General features: G+C 48.0%; 1 protein-coding gene across 3 annotated transcripts in view; it reads right to left on the bottom strand.

Annotated features, from left to right (window-relative positions):
- ZRANB3 (zinc finger RANBP2-type containing 3) overlaps window positions 1–20,922 on the bottom strand; it is a 929,924-nt gene that overhangs the window by 146,819 nt on the left and 762,183 nt on the right. The gene's annotated exons all lie outside the window — the stretch shown is intronic.

The following is a 20,922-nucleotide window of genomic DNA, read 5'->3' as shown; positions in this document are numbered from 1 at the left end:
CCTTTTTGCTGCCTGTATTCCCAGCAAAGAGTTGGTTATCAGATCTGATCTCCTTTATTCTGTCAGTGAAAAAACAAAACGCCTTTCTGAGATTCATCAGGTTAAATCTCTCCTCCTGTGGGGGTGGGGGGTAGGGGGGGGGTGAGGAGTGCGGTAAATGGTAGAAAGTGTAATCTTAATCTCTCCTTCTTGGGAGGGGAGGGAGGGGGCAGGGGTGAAAGAGGGATAAAAGGCATAACGGGTAATGGATCGACCAAGATGAAAGCGGGTCACCACCTTGTAAAAAAAAAAAAAACACTTCAGTCCAGACCAACTTACCTGAAAGACGTATGTATTGAGTGGACGGACACTCACTGCTTGCAACTCATTTATGATCTTTGCAGAGGTAATGGCCACAAAAAACTGTTTTGAAAGTGAACAATAATACTGTGGAGGGGCTCAAGGGGAGAACCAATAAAAAAAGTCAACACAAGGTTAACTATATTCAGTCCCTTCAAAGAGTAAGCATGATCAGGGATTTTAAAAGGATGGGCGGTCTGAAAAGAAATGCATGTATTCCTTGATGGTGCCTATTTCACAGCCTTGCTCTGCCAGCGAGAAAGCAAAGAGAAGGACATCGAAGAGGCGAGCCTTCAAGGGATCCACACATCATGCTCGCCACACTAGCCAACAAATACAATTTAACTTCTGTATCTCTCAAAATAGGTTAAAGCTTGCACGAGGGCTCGGATCCCTGCTGAGTCTCCCTAGCCCCGTGGGTGGAAGTTCTCTGACCCCTTTGGTGCAGATATATAATCCACGATATTTACCAAATGCATCATATGGGGCAGGTATTTCGGGTATCTCAGATTGCTCTGCATGACAAAAAGAGGAAAATAGATTTTGAAGAAAAATACTGGCGCCTCCTATATCAACCTCTCATATTTGTCATAGAGAGCTAGAACTGACATACCTGAGACTTTATTTACACGAAACCTTCCTGTTGTAGTTATCAATGTGGCAGTCGGAGAAACGATCACTTACAAGAGATATAATCGCTGATTCCTTGGCTTTCGATAAGGGGCTTTAATACCCTGGTTAGCCTACGTAAAAATAAACATTGGAGGAAACTGATGTTGGCCATACCTTTTTGGATCCCACTACATGCCCCACCCTGGATAAAAAGTGGGTATGATACTTACTGATGGTCAAATTAGAGGAAGCCAGGATTTCTGAAACCAAAAGTTGTAACTTATTTGAGCTTTGACACCGAAGCTCAGTTTTCTACTAGATATAGGGAGCCCAGAAGTAGTTGGGAGGGCTCTTTACTCTTTCATTTTGTTTTTATTATGTTTTCTAGCTAGGTTCCAACATAACCTTGAACTAAGAACATGCCCATGCAACGGTACCTTGAAAAACAAACAATGAATTTTTTATTCTTCTCTGGTTTTTATACATTTTTTACCCAAAAGTATTTAGTAAATTTGCTGAAAGCAAGACATTATATTAGTAGAGCCTATCATTATCTTAAACAGAAGTCGAAGAGACACATCTGTGCGTGGGGCTCTTTCTTCGTGCAGGCGTCCACTCACGGGAATCAATGCTCTTTTAAGATAATTTGGCTGCAACGTTTAACTCACGTTGCACACTGAAGGTATCATAAATTGCTGTTCATGCCTCCTTCAGGCCTATTAACTGACTCTGCATTAGGAGCCTAATCCTTTTATGCAAATTGAATTAATGTATTTATTAACATGTATTATTTTAATTGTTCGTGTGCCACACAAATGATGGATGGAATAAGAAGCAAATCAAGCTTTCACCCCCCAGTCAAGGGCTTTGGGTAAAATTCATCATTCTTTTCCTCATCGTGCCACCCCAGTTTAGACCCAGCCATATGTAAATCAGTCTCGACCGGACCTGCTCCTCATGAGAACAGTCCGGCCTAAACTGCCAAGCCAGGTCCTCCCTGGACCAGAAGCAAGCCTCCTGGCACCGGTTTTATGGTTGTTTGCAGCCAAATAATAAAAAAAAAATGTAAATGAAAAGACTACAACTTCCAGAGTCTTGGTGACGGACAATGAGCTGAAAGTATAACATCGGCCACCTCTGGCAACAGCTAGAAAGAGATCATGGTCCCCCACTCAATATCTAGCTATGAGGGGGGAGATTCTGGGAGTTGTGGTGCAGTACCTGCTCCTCTGATTGGAAGAGGAGGTCTGCCGTGAGAGGTGGAGTGGGGGGTGCTGGCAGAGGCCCTGAAGAGATGCATACCACTGCCTTGAAGTTGTACTCGATATACAGAAATGGTGGTATGCTGTGCCCATCAGGCTCCTGCCTCTGTGTTTGTCAATCACTAAAGTGTGCAAACAGTGTCATAGCTAATTAATATTCATTAGGTAGGTCAGTCTGCAATCGCTTGCAATTGAACATTTTGCAACCCGACCAATGCCGCAAAATCAAAGGTCAGTCGCAAAGAGTCAGTGCACAATTTGCCCCCTGACTTTGTGTACATCTAGTTCCTTGAACTTAAAGTCCATGTGTGTAAATGATGCTGCCGCCGCACACCAATGCATGGAATATAAAATGTTACTTTGTACACTACCTTAAAGCAAATTACCCCAAATTTCAAACACTAAAGTCTCAACATAACTTAGTCTGTCTTAAGAAACTAGGTTAGTTTAAAAATTGTAAACTACGTTACTAATGGACATGCTCACTGGATATGAAGCTGGGTTTTTCATGGTTTAGTTTTAGCTAGCCCTCCACATAGTATGAATGAAGACAAGCAATAGCAAAGCCAATATGTCTTGCCTTTTCGACTACTGGTTTTGCTAATTAGCACGACTGCATCAGCAAAAAGAAATGTGAGCAGTGAAAACATAAAAGTCAGCCATTCCCAAGGATGGTAAAGAAGAGAAAAAAAACATTTCAATGAGAAGCCACCAAATTAGAGAGGCAAGAAATCCAAACAAAATAGTAAGCAATGAGTTGTCCCCAAGCCCACTGTAAATTTTTGGCATGGTCTACAAGAGGCCGTTTGACAATAAACCGCTAAAAACTATATGTAAGCGGGACCTAAAATGAGGACAGAGTTAAAAGGCAGGGGAGCTAGCCCTTTTTTGTTTCTGTGCAAAAAATACTTGGTTCCAGTAGAATTTTTAACAAGCCACTAGGAGGGAGGAGGAGGAAACAAGGTGCACACAGAGGATGTACATGGCGGGTGGGGGAACGAAAAGTGTACAGTGGAAGGATGGAGTTCAGGGCAAAATAGCCCAGGGCTAGGCCTTCCTGGAATGGCCCCCTATCTGGGCGGATTTAACCCCCGGGATGCCATCCAGAGGGATGCTCTTTTTCAATAGAGGAAGAGGCTGCACCGAAGTCGGCCCTCAGGGACCCCATCACCAGGGGCTCAACCAGGTCTACTGACTGCCCCAAGGGCACCCAGTCTCCACTGGGGCTGTGGGGGTGAGTGGGAATGCCCCAGTGGTCTCTGCCGGTTCCCTGTCTCCTGCAGGAGCAGATATTCCTTTCACACACAGAGAGCTGCTGGCAAGGCAGCGCCTGTGAGTCAAAGCAATTCTGCTCTGCTTTCAATGCTTTCGCTTGCTGGAAACGGAGCGTTGGCTGTGGCTTGGTCGAAGCAGTAAAGCTCCCACCAAGCCACAGCAAACAGCTGTGTCCTGGGGTAGGCACCCCTGGACATAGCAGTAGCCGGCACTGGGGGGGGCGTTCCCCAGGGCCATTAATGGCTCCAGGAGACGGGCTGCATGCCCTCCTCCTTTTTTTCATGAGAGCCTGCTCCGGGGAGGCGACAGTCCTCGGGCTGAGAATGGCCCAGGAGGGAGGGTGCACCCTCCTCCCTATTTAAAAAAAAAATCGATTTTGGCCTCAGGGAGGTGGCAGTCCCCGGCGCTGCAAGGGAGGCCATATGGGCATCCCCCGCATTAACTCCCCGGGGAGGGACCCCCTACCACCAGTTTTAGGGGGTCAGGGTAGTCCTACCATGGCCCCCCTTTCTTTATTTTGTATGTTTTTTGTGGGACTCAGCTCAAGCCGAGTCCCAAGATGGCTGCCAACACTTCTTGGTTGAAGTGTTGGCAGCCAATCAGATTATAGCATGGGGACTGTTGGATCCGCGTCCCTATATATGCAAATTTGTTTTCTAGTTATTATCTCCCAAACTACTGAACAGATTTACACAGAAAGCACAATCTGCGTACCAAGATCCAGCTTGCTGACAAATTTGGTGTAATTCCATCTAGCGGTTCGGGCTGAAGTCATGTTCAAAGGTTCTATGGGAATTAACATGGAGAAAACACCTTTTGGGAGCCCCCCCCTTTTCTTGGCATGAGCTACATGAAACACTCCATCTGGAGTACCAGGCACATTTTTGGGAAAACGTTTGGTAAAATCTCATGAAGATTCAACAACTGGTGCCAAAGATATAGGCAACTGAAAATGCCCTTTTTGATAGTAAATTAAAACTACGTCACACCATCTGAAGTACCGGGCACATTTTTGGGGAAATGTTTGGGAAAATCTCATGAAGATTTAACAACTGGCGCCAAAGATATAGGCAACTGAAAATGCTCTTTTTGATAGAAAATAGAGACTACGTTCTAACTATAACTACCTACTGGCGACTGCTAGTCGGTCAAATGTGTGTATATATATATTCACTGAAAAAACCATAGGTTTCACACACGTTATAGTTAGGAATTAGCATTCAAAAAACCTTGCAAATTCCTTGAAAAAACCATAGGTTTCACACACGTTATAGTTAGGAATTAGCATTTAAAAAACTATGCAAATTCATTAAAAAACCATAGGTTTCACACGTTATAGTTAGCTGAACATTTCTCTCATACAAAACCTTTGAAATTCCTCCGTTATAGCTCAGCTAACTATAACTTGCGCGCCTGCAATGCACTGCTGATGACATGACGTCACATATTACATCACTCATGACATGGTCAGTGACATCACTGATGACATCTCAAATGACATTCCTGATCCTGATGACATCACTGATGACATCATTCAGTGAATGTATGTCTTTCTGATTTTTTTTTTTAATATATGTATATCTAAATGTCGATGGAAGAATAAATGGGTAAATAAGTGTCTAAATGGATGTTTGTTTTGTAAAATTGATTGTATAACTGACTTATTAAGTATATCTTAGTGAATAGGTGTACTAGCAAGTAATCTTTAAATATTTAAATATCTGTATCAGTGTCTCACTTTGTATATAAGTGGCTGCATGGGTTGGTGAGTAGCTACATGAGTGTGTATATGGGTTATTATTTGTTTTTTTGAGTACCAAAATGAGTGTTTTTTACGGTTCGGTGGGGTGTATTACTTAGCGCACAGAAGCATGAATGACTGACTCACTGTTTGTATGTGTTTTGAAGACAGTATGTGTGCAGGACTGTATGGGTGGATGAGTGTGTGTGTATGGGTGTGTTAGTGAGTGAATAACTGTCTCAATAGTATCTTTATGAGTAACTACATATGTTTTAAACTAGTATATGTGAGTATTGATGTATATTAGTGAGTATATCTGAGAGCGAGAGATTGTAAGACTTCCTGTATAAATAGGTATGTGTTTCTATAAGAGATTTTTTAAGAGAGTAAGTATGTCTACGATTCTGTAGAAGTTAGTGTAGTGGTGGGTGTATAGCTGTATAGCAAGTAAATGGATATTTGATAGTTTATTTGCTTGTGTGAGTATGTGTGTGAGTAACTCTATAGATGAGTGTCGGTGTATAACAGGATATATAGGTGTATGAGTACATATGATGAGTGAGTACATCTATGAGTGACTATATAGAACTGTTGGTGAATGAGTGGATGTGTATGTAGATTTTGGGATTACTCAATAGGTGGTTCTAACTGGAATTGGTACCTCCATTTTTTTGAAAATTTTATTTTTTATTTTTGATTGTTTGTATCAAAGGTTATATTACAGTGAGAGGAGGTCTGCCACAAGGATGATGTCACCAGGGATGTCATTTGAGATGTCATCAGTGATGTCACTGACCATGTCATGAGTGATGTAATATGTGACGTCATCAGCAGTGCATTGCGGGCGCGCAAGTGATAGGTAACTGAGCTAACTATAACGGAGGAATTTCAAAGGTTTTGTATGAGAGAAATGTTCAGCTAACTATAACGTGTGAAACCTATCGTTTTTTCCAATGAATTTGCATAGTTTTTTAAATGCTAATTCCTAACTATAACGTGTGTGAAACCCATGGTTTTTTCAATGAATTTGCAAGGTTTTTTAAATGCTAATTCCTAACTATAACGTGTGTGAAACCTATACTTTTTTCAGTGAATTTCAAAGGTTTTGTAAATGATAATTTATAAATGTATTAATTATTATGTCTTTCTTTTTATTTGTAAATATATTTTTATTGCAGAGAAAAGTTACAGTTGTACATCGGTCAATGATAGAGCAATCTGTGATGGTAACGCCGATGGTGAGGTAGCACAGTTACACGGCCATTCAGCCCACAACCCGGAGGTCGGGTGGCAATTCGGAAATAAACTATGAGCGTGGGTTCTGTGGCCATCCAGAAACGACCAGTCATAATGCAAAATTACAGATCTGCCTTTTTAAAGGAAAGAACCCCCCCCCCCCCCAACAAAACTCCCCCAGAGGTCCAGTGGCTAAACAACATGGTCATAATATCAAGAGTTTATGAAGAAGCTTGTAATGCTCTTTCCTCCCTCTGTCTACCTCCCCCCCACGCCATCGGTGTGCAGGTAGGTCATCAGAGAGCATATGGCAGGAAACTTTCCGCAGTCTGTAAGAAAATGCAGTAAACCTGTCGCATTACGGGGACACAGGCAGCTCATTGGCATCACTTTCCGTGTCGCTAGGGGTGTTATAATCGTGTAGGGCCTGCACCAATGCTTCCCATGCCTGTGCTGATTCTAATTCCCTCTCATTCTGCTGCCGCCTCGCTAGTTGATATCGCAGGGTGCTCTCACCCTCAGCCCACTTGAGGAAATCAGTGCGCCATTTAGCGCCCGTTGGACCAACTCGTGCCTTCCAGTGTCGTGTTATTTCCCGTTTCGCCAAGAGCAGTCCCATGTCAATGAATTTGCTGGTCACTTTCGTCTTGGGGGTATGTGGAAACCAATGTAGGGTCCCTACTGCGATGTCGAAATGTAGGGTCCGCCCTGTAACGTCATTGAGGGTGTCCCCTATCATTGTCCAGTAGGAGGACAAGGCGGGGCAGGACCATAGCATGTGGGCTAGGTCCGCTCCAATTGTCCGGCATCTAGGGCAGGCCGCAGTGTCAGAGGCGAAGTACTTTTGTATCTTCTCCGGGGTCAGGTATGCTCGGTGTAATATATAAAAGTGGACCAATTGGAACTGAGCGCTGCACGTGCTCTTCCAAGCTCGGCGCAGCAGCTGGGCCCACGTGGCCTCTGGATGACCCTCCCTATGTCTGCCTCCCATTTGACCCTGAGTGTCTCCAAGGGAGGTAACTTCTCATGAGCCATCCTGGAGTATAAACACGTTACAGCTTTAACCGTTCCCGCTGCCATCATAACATACTGACATGCCAAGGACGTCTGTGGTTCCTCAAGACCATTCTGCCAGTGTGTCTGAAGTGCCCTCGTGATCGCCGCGTGTAACAAGAAATCGCCCGGGGGATGTCAAATCGGTCCAGCATTGCCTGGAAGGGCAAGAGCACTCCGTCCCCGTACAGGTCATTGACCACTTGTATGCCCGCGTCCTCCCAAGCTTGTAATTGCGACCAATCCCCACCATGTGGTAGGGCTGTGAGCATTCCCAATGGGATTTCGGGGGCGTAGAGGCGGCTTATTCCCGACTTGCGCTGTACGCGGTTCCAGCACGATCTGATAGTGCGTTCCTCTTGCGTGAGGTCCCTCACCGCTAGCCTCTGCAGCAGTACGATATAAGAAAGAACGTGCCTGGGTATGCCCAGCCCCCACTCCTCCTCCGGACCCCGAAACTCCCGTGCTACCTCCTGAGTGTAGGTCTGTAGTTGGGCAGCTAGGTAGTATGTTTCAAAATCGGGAACAGCCAGCCCACCCTCCGCTTTAGGTCTCATCAGGGTCTGGAGCGCCACTCTGCGGCGGCCCAATCCCCAAAGGAATGCCACAATTAGCGATTTCAGGTTCCGGAATACGACCGGCGGGATCCAGATCGGAAGCGTCCTGAAATAATAGAGTAGCCGGGGAAGCGCCATCATCTTTAGTAGCGCTATACGTTCCGCCACCGACAACGGCAGGGTAGCCCAAAAGGACATGCTACCCTTTAGTGCCCGAACGCATCGGGATATGTTGCACTCCAGAACGTTAGCAGGGCAGTGGTAAATATAAACCCCCAGATATTTAAGGCAGCAAGGTGCCCATCTAATCGCCCTAGGCGTAACGGGCTGGGGTTTCCCCCTGCGAACCGGAAACAAGCAAGTTTTCGACCAGTTCACCTTGAGGCCCGATATCTCACCGAAAGAGGTGAGTACAGCGTCGGCACCAGCCAAGGCCCCCTCAGCATCCTCCAGGAAAAGCAACAGATCGTCGGCATACAGGGAAATAAACTGCTGCCCCAATAAGGTCCGCAGTCCTCCGTAGTGGGTTCTGATGCGAACTGACGGCGCCAGGGGTTCCACTGCCAGCGCAAAAAGCAACGGGGATAACGAGCAGCCCTGCCTCGTACCTCGCTCCACCGGATATTGTTGGGAGATCAGCGGGCCCGATCTTACTCTTGCTACCGCAGAGGCATATAGCACTGTAGTTCAACGCAAGAATCCTTCTCCTACCCCAAAACAACTAAGCACTCTACGGAGGTAGTCCCACTCTAGACTATCGAAAGCCTTCTCCAGGTCAATCGAGAGGATCATGGGTTGGGGAGCCTCGTCGTGGCCCTCCTCCAACAGGCGGAACAGGCGACGGATGTTCATCGTAGTGTTTCGCTTGGGAATGAACCCCGCCTGGTCCCTATGCACCAGGGAGCCCATGTGTCCCAGCAATCTCGACGCTAGGATGCTGCTTAGTATTTTATAGTCCACCGTGAGCATCGAAAGCGGCCTATAAGACGCCGGGTCGCTACCCTCCCTATCAGGCTTGAGCAGGGGGACCACGAGGGCCTCACGCATGGAGCCCGGGAGGCGCCCCAGGCGCTTCGCCTCCTTGTAGATTATCAACAGCCGCGGGGCCAGGAGGTCAACATAGGTGGAATAGAACTCTACAGGAAGCCCATCCAGACCCGGAGTTTTGTTGCGTGCCATACGTTTTATGGCACTGCGGATCTCCCCCAGCTCCACGTCTCTCCCCAATTCTTTCGCTTGTTCGGGCTCCAGAGTAGGGATGGGCAAATCCCGCAAGAAGTTATCAATGGGGGCAGCGTCCTTAACCACCTTACTCTGGTACAAATCTGCGTAGTAGTGCATAAAACAATTAAGGATTTCTGGCTGGGTATAGACCTCCCCTCCCACAGCGTCCCGCATGGCAACCGTGGGAGAGGTGCGTCTCGTGGGGTTAGCTAGCCGAGCTAGGAGCGCCCCCAATTTGTCCCCCTCCACCAGCGATCTAGTCAGGTAAGTTTTATAATCAAAGCTGCGTAATCTTTCAACCTCAACAGCTACGGCTTCCCTCGCGGCTGCAGTCTGTTGTTGAAGCTCCGGACGGCCGGGCCGCAAGAGCTCCAGCTCGCGAAGCTTCCGATCTGCCTTGCCGAGGTCCTCTAAAAGGACTCGTCGCACCCCCACTTTCTTAGTAATGCAATAGCCACTCACTACCACCTTAAAGGCGTCCCACTCCGTGGCCCTTGCCCCAGGCGTGCCCTCATTCTCCACAAAGTAGGCGGTGATTCTGTCTTCGAGTTCACTCCGAAACACTAGGTCCTCCAACATCTAGGGGCGCAACCTCCAAGTTGGGACACAGGGGGTACCCGGGAACCATCTGAAGTCGGCCAGAAGAGGGTTGTGGTCGGAAATAGTCCTCGCTAAATACTCGGATCTCACAGCCGAGGACACTAATTTTGCCGACCCCAAGAACCCATTCAGCCGCACGTGCAGTTCATGCATGCCGGAGTAGTGAGAGTAGTCCCGGGTATACGGGTGTTGGGCTCGCCAGATATCCGTCAGCTCCCATTTAGTCTGCCAGTCCAGTCTGCCCCTGGCTACCCGGCATGTTGGCGAGTCCGCCAGGGGAGGATAAGATCTATCAAGATCTATATCCACCACCGAGTTGAAGTCTCCCCCGATCAAGAGTGGCCCTGTCAGATAGTGGGCCAGGGAGCCTGACAGCGCCGCGAAAAGGCCAGCTGATCCACATTGGGCGCGTAAATGCTGCAAATATTTCCCCCCCCAATTTACCCGCAACACCCACAAACCTCCCTTCCGGGTCTACAGTATGTTTCGTCACCTGCAGGGGGACCCCAGCTCGTACCCAAATTAGCGCGCCTCTAGCATAAGCCGAGTATGTGGTGTTATATATCTGTCCCCTCCATCTACGCTGTAAGGCTAGACCCTCCTCTTTCGTGAGGTGCGTTTCCTGTAAAAGCGCAATCTGTACTCCCCTACGCACTAAGTAAGCGTGTACCTTGTGGCGCCTGGACATGGAATGCAGCCCACGCACGTTCCAGGTAATGCATTTCAAGGTGGACAGTTCAGCCATTGTCCCATTGCGTCCCGCTATGTCCCTCTCAGTCGTGCTCGAACAAGAACAAACACAGTGATTGCCCTGCACCGATGGCGTACCCACCCTCTAACAACAACAATTGAACCCCAAACCGTGTCTCCCCCCCCCCACCCTCCCCAGAACAGGACCCAAAGATTGCCTCCTAGTTCCCATCCAAACTGTACCCAGAAAAACAAAAAAACTATCCTGACGGTAATCACCGCAGGCGTGCCTTAAGGGCAAGATGGGGGTCGAGCACCGATAGGGGGCCTCCCCACGTCCAAGCCACCTAATGGCGACCGAGCCATAAGTATTGAGGGCAAACCCAGGGTTTGTCCCCAACCCATTTACCATCCAATTATCCAACAGTCTCCGCGAGGGCTCGCCCCCCTCCCCAGCACCCACTCCCCCGCTGGTATCGACTCACCCGAGATCACCCTCAGCCATCAAGCAGTCCCTCTGCCGTATTTGGGGTGACCACAGGGAGGGTCACACTATCAGTCTCGGAGTCCTCCGTGTCCGTGCGGCCCCCACCACCTCCGGGTTCCGAATCCTCGATTACTGGTCCACCTTGAGAGCCTGACATACTGGATACCATCTCCAACACACCTCGCCGTTCCGCCGTAGTCTCCACAGTCGAGGGACGGCCAAGCCTGCCCCGGCGATTCCGGATCCTCTTAGACCTCCGAGGTAGTCCAGAAAGAAGACCCAGTGCCATCCTTGCCAGCCCTATACAGTTCCAGCCAGGCACACGCTTCGTCTGGGGCATCAAAGAATTTAGTTGTGACATCCAGTATGATGCGGAGCCTCGCTGGAAACAGCAATGAATACTGAATACTCTCACTCCTCAGTTCCCGTTTGATCGCTAAGAAGGAGGCTCGCTTGCGCTGGGTCTCATAGGTGTAGTCCGGAAAGATATTCACCTTGCTGTTGTCTACCTGATAGGGTCCGTTCATTCTGGCATTATTGAGGAGCAGGTCTCTGTCACGGAAATGCAGCAACCGCGCCACCACCGGACGCGGAGGTCGGCCTTGTTGCGGCGGTCTGGACGGAACCCTGTGCGCCCGTTCCAGGGTGTAAAAGGAGGAGAGCCCCTCGGGTGCCACTGTCGTCCTGAGCCAGTCCTCTAGGTAGGCCATCACGTCCCCACCTTCGATTTTTTCCGGTAGGCCTACTACGCGGATGTTGTTCCTCCTATTGCGTCCTTCCGCGTCCTCCGCTCTCCTCTCCAGCGCGTCTATCCGAGTCAGAGCGTCCTTCATGGCGGCGGCCAGTGTCTTCTGCGCCGGCTCCAGGGTTCCAACCGAGCTCTCCACCTCCCTGACCCTGTCCGAGAGCTTGCCATGGTCAGCTCTAAACAAGCCCAGGCTCGTCACGACCTGGGCGATGTCTTGGCGGAGTGCCGATCTCGTATCGGTTATCGCCGCCAGAATCTTGTCCAGTTGGTGCTGGAGGTGCGGGTCCCTCGACGTCTCCGAGTCCAGCTGGTCTCCTTTGTCCGACATTTCCGCATCCGAGGTGGCCTGCGCACCCCCTTTAGCGCCCTTCATCCTCCCCATGGTGGCCGTGGTCACCGGCGGTGAAACTGGCGATCGCCCAGACGAGGGGTGGCAGTCGGAGCGCCGTCGGCTCTCGTCCCAGCTCATGCACCGGCGCGGCCCGCCGGCCGGCTCCCGGTGCGACGGCGGAGTGAGTCACGACTGCTCGCGGCCCAGGAGCATAGAACCAGGAGCCTCTCCACTCAGGCCACTCCGCTCGCAGTGAGTATAGGGGTTCAAAAATAGCTGGCGGTGGGCCGATGCAGGTTAGCCGAGAGTATGCGGATCAGGCAACAATGGCACCCGTTGCAGAAACCACGTGGCGCGAGCTCCTTCGAGTCGTCCCTTTGTCAGGGCGCAGTATCAGGGGGCCAAGCGGGGGACGGCAGCACACTTCCTCGGAGCAAAAGAGCGGGGAGGGGGGAGAAGGGCCACCACCAGTCCGCAGCGTGCCGTCGGGTGCCGCGATCCTCCCGAGTCACCTCCGCCTCAAACTGCAGACCTCTACCCCCACCGGCACCGGTCCATGGAGGCCCAACGACCAGACCGATCCCTTCACTTCCACTCTCTCGGCCCCCTGCTCCCCACACTGGGTCCGGCTCCCTTCAGAGTGGTCCAAATGGGCATGCGTATCAGGGTGGCTGGGGCCGGAGTCGTTCCGGGTCCGACGGGACCGGATCGGCACCCCCCCTCCCTCAGTGCCCCGAGGGTCCAGCCGAGCGGCGGTCACTGCCGTTTGAAGAGCACACAAGTGTCGGCGGTCACCCAGGCAGCCGGCCGCTGCAACGCTCCACCAGGAAGGGGAAAGAGAAAGCAGGCTGCGCCGCAATCTCCGGTTTCCTGGGTCCACAGGCTGCCTCAGGATCACCAAGACGGAGCGGGCGCCATGTTGAGCCCGGCGCCGCCCGGTCCGTGGGCACTTGATCGGTCCTTGTCCCCCTCGACCGTGCCGCACTGCTGTTCTCAGATGTCGCCCCCCGGCTCAGCGCCCACCTCACTCAACTAGCGGAGGGTTGGGGAGCCCCCGAGGTCCTGGAAACAGGATTAATGGCGGCGTGATCGCGGAGCCGATCGCTCAGGCGACCTCCACCATCGGCGCCCTGGCCACGCCCCCCATGTCTTTCTTTTTATACTAATTTCTTATATTTTTAATATAAATATTTATATTTATTTTATTTTTTAGATTATATTTCATATTCTTATTATAAAATAATAACAAAACTAAATGGCAAAGTAATTTTTGCATGAATTATTGCTTGACGTCGGTTGCAAGTATAACACAGCTCCACTAATTCTCTTGGGGCCCTATACTCACAATGCTGTATCAATCCTTACACCTGCTCCAAGCACGTGCAAGGTTTTGATGCTGTATAGGCTCAAAACCCACTGAATAAAATGTTATGCATTTCACTCAGTCACTTTTACGAGGCCTTGCTGCACCCCCTTCTGCACAAGAAAGCCTCTTCTGGCGCAGCGCTTTACAATGTAATACACCCTCCAGATGCATCACATTGTTAATAGCACACACCATGGCACATCTTTTGCACCACCGCTGTGTCACAAAAGTGACGCAACGGCTGTGTAAAAGAGGCACAAGGGGATTGTAAATCTGCCCCTAACACATACAAATTCACCCAGGCACTTTCACCAGCAGCGCAAATTGAAACATACACTTGTAACATATTTATGTACGTATGATACATTCAAGTGCTTCGGACATACTACAGTATACTATAGATAAACACCTTATAGATTTATGCTGTAGCAGTTCCTTATAGTTCTGCACTTTCACATTCTCCATACACTAGTAACATATTCATTCATTCATTTATGAACTACACATTCATTCTAACAAACTTTTACACACTACCATAGAAATATAGTTCTTTTTTTGACCAGTGAAGGTAGTTCTAAAAAGAACTGTTTTTTTTCTTTTGTATTTTTTTTGTGTTTGCTCAACAAATTCCAAGCGGAACAAAAGAATGAAAAAAAGAACAACTAATGTCGAGGACAGCAATGATCCTGCATCCTGCGTTTCATCAAGTCTATAGACTGTTCCCCATAACACAAACGTTTATCGCAATAAATGAATAGAATTTTAACTTTAGCAAAGTCAGAATCAATATGTGGGTGTGGACTGCTTGCTGAAAATGCTGCTGCCGCAGTTGATGTGCTTGGTGTAGCAGCAGGTGGGTTCTTGTGCAACCTCCGACTTGCAGCTCGAGCAAAGTTCTTGGGGTGCAAGTTCTTCCCGTGTCGCACCATATTTGCTATGCCAAAGGAGTATTTTTTACATGGATCACCCCTTGAAAGAGTTGTTTGGCAAATTTTACAGGTTACTTTTGGAGCATTAACCTTTTTTTGACCTTCTGGAAAAGCGAAAAACTTCCAAATTAGAGCTTCTTTCCTCTTCTTTGGACGTTCTTCAGGAATGAAATCTCCCTCTGAAGAACTGCTGGAAGATGAGTCCATTGCTCTTATTATGGTGATCTCCCTTCTATTTGAGAAGATTCTCAGAACAAATGCTTCTTCTTAGAAAGTCAAAGTCGAATAATTATGATGGGACTGAACTTTCAACAGTCGCAATCAAATCAAATCTCTACTTTTAAAGTCACATGGCTTTGCGTACGCTTATGATGCGCTTGCGCAGCTCTTTCAATACGAGTACGTAGATGCTCTACCGCGATTTGTTTAATTCTTTTTAAAAGTAATATATGATTGTTACAAGTATTTAAAAAAATTCAGTTATCCCAAATGTCTGCCCTTAGTATGTACATTAAATACATACATGTTTTAAACCAAGTAGAAACATTGCCCCCTTTCGCGTACAGAACGCCGTACATGACGTCACACCGAAGCTTTAATGCGCGCGCAACGTCAAAGCATATTCGTACTGTACGCGCGGGTACACGCTGAGTATGATAAGCAGTACAAACTATTTTGCGATCACCCTCTCAGTGACAAAGCAGAGCTCAGGGCGCGCTAAGGAGAATGATTAGAAGTGCTGACTCATTGCAGATCTGAATCTGGGCCGGACTCTGCGCACATGATAACACCGCCCCCATCTCTCTCTGTTGTTAATTGTTAGTGCACACACTCATACTTGCACATGCGCGGTGCACGCCCGCCCACACTACCCACATGCCACCACCTAGCATGCTTGCTATCATTTAGCCTGGAAACCAATACATTACCCAATGGCATGTCCCCCAGGGCCATCATTCTTACAGACCACGAAAACGCTACCAATGACAGCCCAATGACAGCCCTGGCCTTGGTGTGGTCAGCCCCCGCAGTTACCATATAATGCGGGCACTGACGTGAGCACGCTCTCTTTGGCCTGCCTCTGCTGTGGTGACAGACAGACTGTCGAAAACACCTCATACTCAGCGAAACCGCAGCCTTTCAAGACACGACAAAAGACGATAAGAGAAGACGTCACAACAACAGCCTCCAATGTAAATTGTATATGCATAATGCTATTTTTTTATCCTTCACATGGCTTTCCTACCCCTCAATGTTTTTAAATTGTACTTACATAATTGAAATATTTCTTTATAAGTCATGAGGTCCTATACACCTCTAATCTTACAAATTGTGCGTGCATAAATTTCTGTGTCATATTTTTGTACTACGCCACGTGCTTAGGCCGCTATTATTATTAATTGTGCGTCCATGATAGTATTTTTTTTCTGCGTCACAAGGCCGTCCCAGGCCTCTATTAACTTATTGATCTTCCTTTGTTTGCTGGAGCTGCAACAGTCTAACTACGAAATATTAAGAACCCACATTAAAATTCCCTTTGTATAGTAGTTACTCAACTCAGTTTACGATGACTAATCAAAACGTTCTTTTGTTTCCTTCAGCAAACATCCTTAAGAAGCAACCACGGCCTATCGAGCAACAGCAATGGAATTCTCTGCAACTTATTGAATATACTTTGACGTATAGAAGCAGAGTTCAAGTCGAATGGTGAACTCCGTTGCCGCACTCTTTATACAAGGTAAGCACAGCAGCCTAGATCGACAAAGCCTTCATAGCAATGCATTAGAAATAAGTCTCCATAACGGGCATCAGTAACGCAGTAGGCACTTCCATATAGACATGGCCGTCAGTGTTTGGGATACCCGACAAAACATCACTCCGACACCAGAGGGTATACTGCGGGGAAGATGCTATTTAACATGTTTTGTAGTGCCACAGGGACCTTGAACCAGCAACGCGAAGTGGCACATATGTACAGGACTACATTTCCCATGACACGGAGTACGTGCGGGAGTGATAGCGCACCACGTGACGACGACGACGACGGCGCGGTCACGTGGGATGCTCTAGCCAGGATCTGACATTTAAAGCTCTGATAGACTCCGCACGTATCATCTGCGCGATGTCACGGTTTGCAGGTGACTAAGCCGGGACTTGCCTACAGAACGGTAAGGAGAGGGCTCTAGGGGGTGAGCGCATAGAGCGCAGGTGGCTGCACAGACCCGATGAAGGCACCATAACGCCATACACAGTCTTAGCGTTTCTAAACAGAGGTGTGCATCGGGAGGTGGAGGCATTGAAGGTAACATCTCCTCCCACATTTATTTTGTTTCAGATTGTGTTCTTTGGCGTCCTTCTCACCGGACACCAGTTCGAGTTTGTATAATCTATAAACTCGGTAAGTGAACAACAAAATAGACACTCTCTTTGAGCGGGGGCACTTAGACTGGAAGAGAAGTAGGTTGTAGCATAATGATGGTCCCATGAACATCAAGGGGGCAAGGTACAAGGTACGAGTGATTACGCAAAATGTGAGGACATGGACAATTGTAAGGGCTTTTATCTTGCATATATCAGGTCATATACGGGCGAGCGATAAGTAAAGTATGAGCAGGATTCTGGGCATAAGATGTTTTCGGGATTTTGGCTCAATATTAGACGATGAGTTCTAATGGGTTCTAAAGAGATATGATGATAAGAGAATGATAGAAAGAACATGCGAATACTAATAGGGTGGCTGTACTATCTTTTCTTTTTGCTATAGTGAATGTTTTCCCGCATCTGAGGGAACAGTCTCCACACACAACACGGGAGAGGTACGGATCTAGTAGACCTACCTCACCCTTGGGGTACGATTATCCGAAGTACGGAGGAACCCAGAGTGGCACTGAATGCGACAGTCCTGAAGAAGACCGGAGTGACCTTACAGGCACATACAGAGCGGTCGAAACATGTTGACTCTGGCAGTGGTAGGAGGGAAGCTTTGAGGTTCCTAATTATCTCTTTGAGGCTGTTCCCCATCCTCTTTCATCTTTTAATCCTGATAGGGGTATCAAGAAAAGCTTAATAAAGGTTGTGTTCTGGTTGACACCCTTAATCAGTTTTAATCACTTTTCAAACTGCACCTTTCGTCGCACTTTTCAGTTGTGGTTACTTGGTGTTTGCACGGCTTTCACCAATATTTGTGTTACGTGTCGTCTATGTCCATTTGTCCTGACTGTATGTCTTGTTAAGAGGAATTTATTATTTTTTCCCCCCTCCCTAATGCTCCGCCCTGTGTTTGGCTACACCAGGGCGTATTGTAAGCAGGCCCGATGATGAAGCATGTCACATACCTCGGTATGTGAGTGAGGGCAGTTTTTTCAAATAGAGCGATTTGCCTTATTGGGGCTTTCTCTGTTTGTATATTGTGTATGTGTTATCCACTCTATACACCCCCTATGTGCGTATATTTAAGTTTCTTGGGGGTCTGGGGTGTTAGAGTATAAACTGACTTGACCCTCGCCCCTCTTTTGTGTTAAATATTGTGAGAGCGGCAGCTTAGCCGCAGGGGTAACTAGTTTTTAACCCTACACTTAACTTTAATTAGGGTAGACACCTTAGTATCTTACCTTTTCTACACCCACTCTTACATATAGTTGTCCACCTCTATTTCCTACTATACGCCTACGGGGAAGTTACATTTCATTGACTCGGGGCTGTTGGATACCATCAAGGGCTTCCTCTCGCCCCCTGGCTTATCAGACAAACGTGATTAATGGATCTCATTCCAGGCTTATCCTTTGGGGATGATATTGTCTCCGACCATCTTTTGGGTGATGGCACAGTCATGGCAGTGTTAGCCCAAGGAGAAGGTTGGGACACCTTATTGGAACTCAAGTCAGAACCATCCTTCACGGGGCAATACTCACAGAATACTTGCGGGTAAATGCTACCCCTAGGGGCTTACTCGTGACCAACGAGCCTCTAATTTTCCTGGAAGATGAGGAATTTAGACGGGATTGGGCTCTGGTGTCATAGAAGTACACCAGAGACTGGTTAGTGTTAATTATTCGAACAGCAAAACGGTTGGCGGATGCTCTGCTAATAAAAATACAGACGACTAAAGCGGGTTTACAGGCGGATATCGTCATGGCAACATTCGACCATAAATTGGACCAGGTTAATACCGAACTGGCGGAGTACAGGGACCATTTGATTCACTCCAAAATCTCCAAATTACAAAAAGATTTGAAGAATTTCACAAGGGAGAAGACATACCCATATACATCAGAGGAGTATGCCAACCAGAAAATGGCAGAAGGTAATAAGAACAACCAACAAGGTCGCCCTCGCCAGTATACCACCAGCAGCTCGAGTGAGGGGAGTGAGAATGAGTTTCACCCCAAGAGAAGAGGACGAGGTTGCGGTAATTGGAGGGGCCCTAGACCCCAATTCTTCCAACAACCCTTCCAACAGTACCCCAACCAAGCCTTTAACTGGCCAATGATGGGCTATCCCCCTGCGGGACAGTACCAAAATCAACCATATGGGAACCAACGATTCCAGAATCCGGAATTCCAGAATGCCCAGTTCCAAAACTTCCAAGGGCCATTTTTAGGGGGAGGCCAGGGGAGGGGACGAGGCAAGCAAAAGACACCAGCGAGGGTCAACTGGTCCGATCAGGACCCGGAGATCACCCAACGAATTACCAGGAGCATGGAACAATGAACTATACCGAGCACGAGCCGAGACAATCACTAGTGGTAAACTTGTCTTCTTATCCCTTGTCTGACCTTCAGGAGCAAGTTCTTAATAAGGGCTTGGGATTTGTCCCTACGAATTATCCAGATTTATTCAAACTACGACAGGATCTAGCGGTCTTTTTCTGCAACGTGAGACTGAAAGTCTTCTTCGAGAACCAAGACTCTTTGGATAGACATAGGGGCGACACACCATTTCGCCCTAAGTCGACATTTACACCACAACTGGCAGTCCTTCCACCTCAGATTGCGGCATTTGAGGAAACAGTAATCCATGATTTAGAGTCATTAAATCTGGCAGACTCAGGACACTTCTCCAATCTCTCTAATCGGGAAAAAGAAGCACTGAAGGAACTGGTGTCAAATAAAGAAATCATTTTGAAGCCTGCGGATAAGGGCGGGGCGACCATAATTATGGACGTTGAGGCTTATTGATGTGAATGTCTCCGCCTTTTGGCCGACCCGAGAACTTATCAAAAATTGAGACAAGACCCTACTGAGGAGATCACCACAGAAGTTGTGATCATGGTGGAGGAGGCTAAGGCGATTGATTGGATCACACAGCAAGAAGCGGAGTTCCTTGTGAAAAAACAACCGAGGACTCCGTATTTCTATGCCTTGCCGAGGATTCAAAAAGCAGTGCGACCCCCTCCCGGGAGACCTATTGTCTTCGGGATGGGGTCCCTGCTGGAACCCCTCTCTGAGTTCTGCGATTTCTATCTAAAACCAATGGTCCAAAAACTACCGACCTACCTAAGAGATACACTAGACATTCTGAATTTGTTGAAAGAGATGCCGTTCAACCCTGACGAGGAATTCTTGATAGGGCTTGACATAGAAGCCCTATATACAAATATACCGCAACGGGAAACCCTCAGGATCTTGGAAACGTTACTCTTTGAGGGGGAGTGGCCCTATGAAACACCTCAGACATTCATCTTACATCTGGCCGAGATAGCCTTGACCAGGAATTTCTTTGAATTTGAGGGGTCACTGTATCTTCAAACCCATGGGACTTCAATGGGGAGTGTATTCGCCCCCAGTTTAGCAGGGCTATACGTGGGGGCTTTCGAGCAGGCGACGATCCTTGATGCCAATGGTCCTTGGGCGAACAATCTGCGATTGTGGCGTCGCTACATCGACGACGTCTTAGTGATTTGGACGGGCGAGAGAACATCTGTAGACTGCTTTCTGGAGTGGCTCAACGCCCAGAATCCGTTCCTCCATTTCACTTCGACTGTCACCAAAACCCATTTACCATTCTTGGACCTAGTGATTGAAGCCACCAACGGCACCCTGAAGACCAAGGTTTTCCATTAACCAACGGACAAGAATGCCTTACTGGCATTTGGGAGCTTCCACCCACGCTCCCTACGGGAGAATTTACCAGTGGGTCAATTCTTCCGTATCCGCCGGAATTGTTCAGATAGGGAGGACTTTGTGGCCGAATCAGAGGTTTTGACAGTGAAATTGCAACAGAGGGGCTACCCGCAGAAAGTGATTAAGAAGGCTAACAAAAGGGCCCTCAATGCCAATCGGGAGTCACTATTCACTAAAACTGTTAGACCTGAGATGAAAAAGCCAGTGTTTGTGTCAACTTTCAACACGGCATCACACCAAATAAAACGTCTGGTCCTACAGAACTGGAAAATACTCAACACAGGAGGTATGAACATTGAAACACCGCTCTTCTCCTTCAGGCGCAGTCAAAACTTGAAGGATCTCCTTAT

The sequence above is a fragment of the Lissotriton helveticus genome, chromosome 3_1 (assembly GCF_964261635.1).
Source record: "Lissotriton helveticus chromosome 3_1, aLisHel1.1, whole genome shotgun sequence".
Lineage (NCBI taxonomy): Eukaryota > Metazoa > Chordata > Amphibia > Caudata > Salamandridae > Lissotriton > Lissotriton helveticus.
This window is presented reverse-complemented; position numbering and strand designations above follow the sequence as displayed.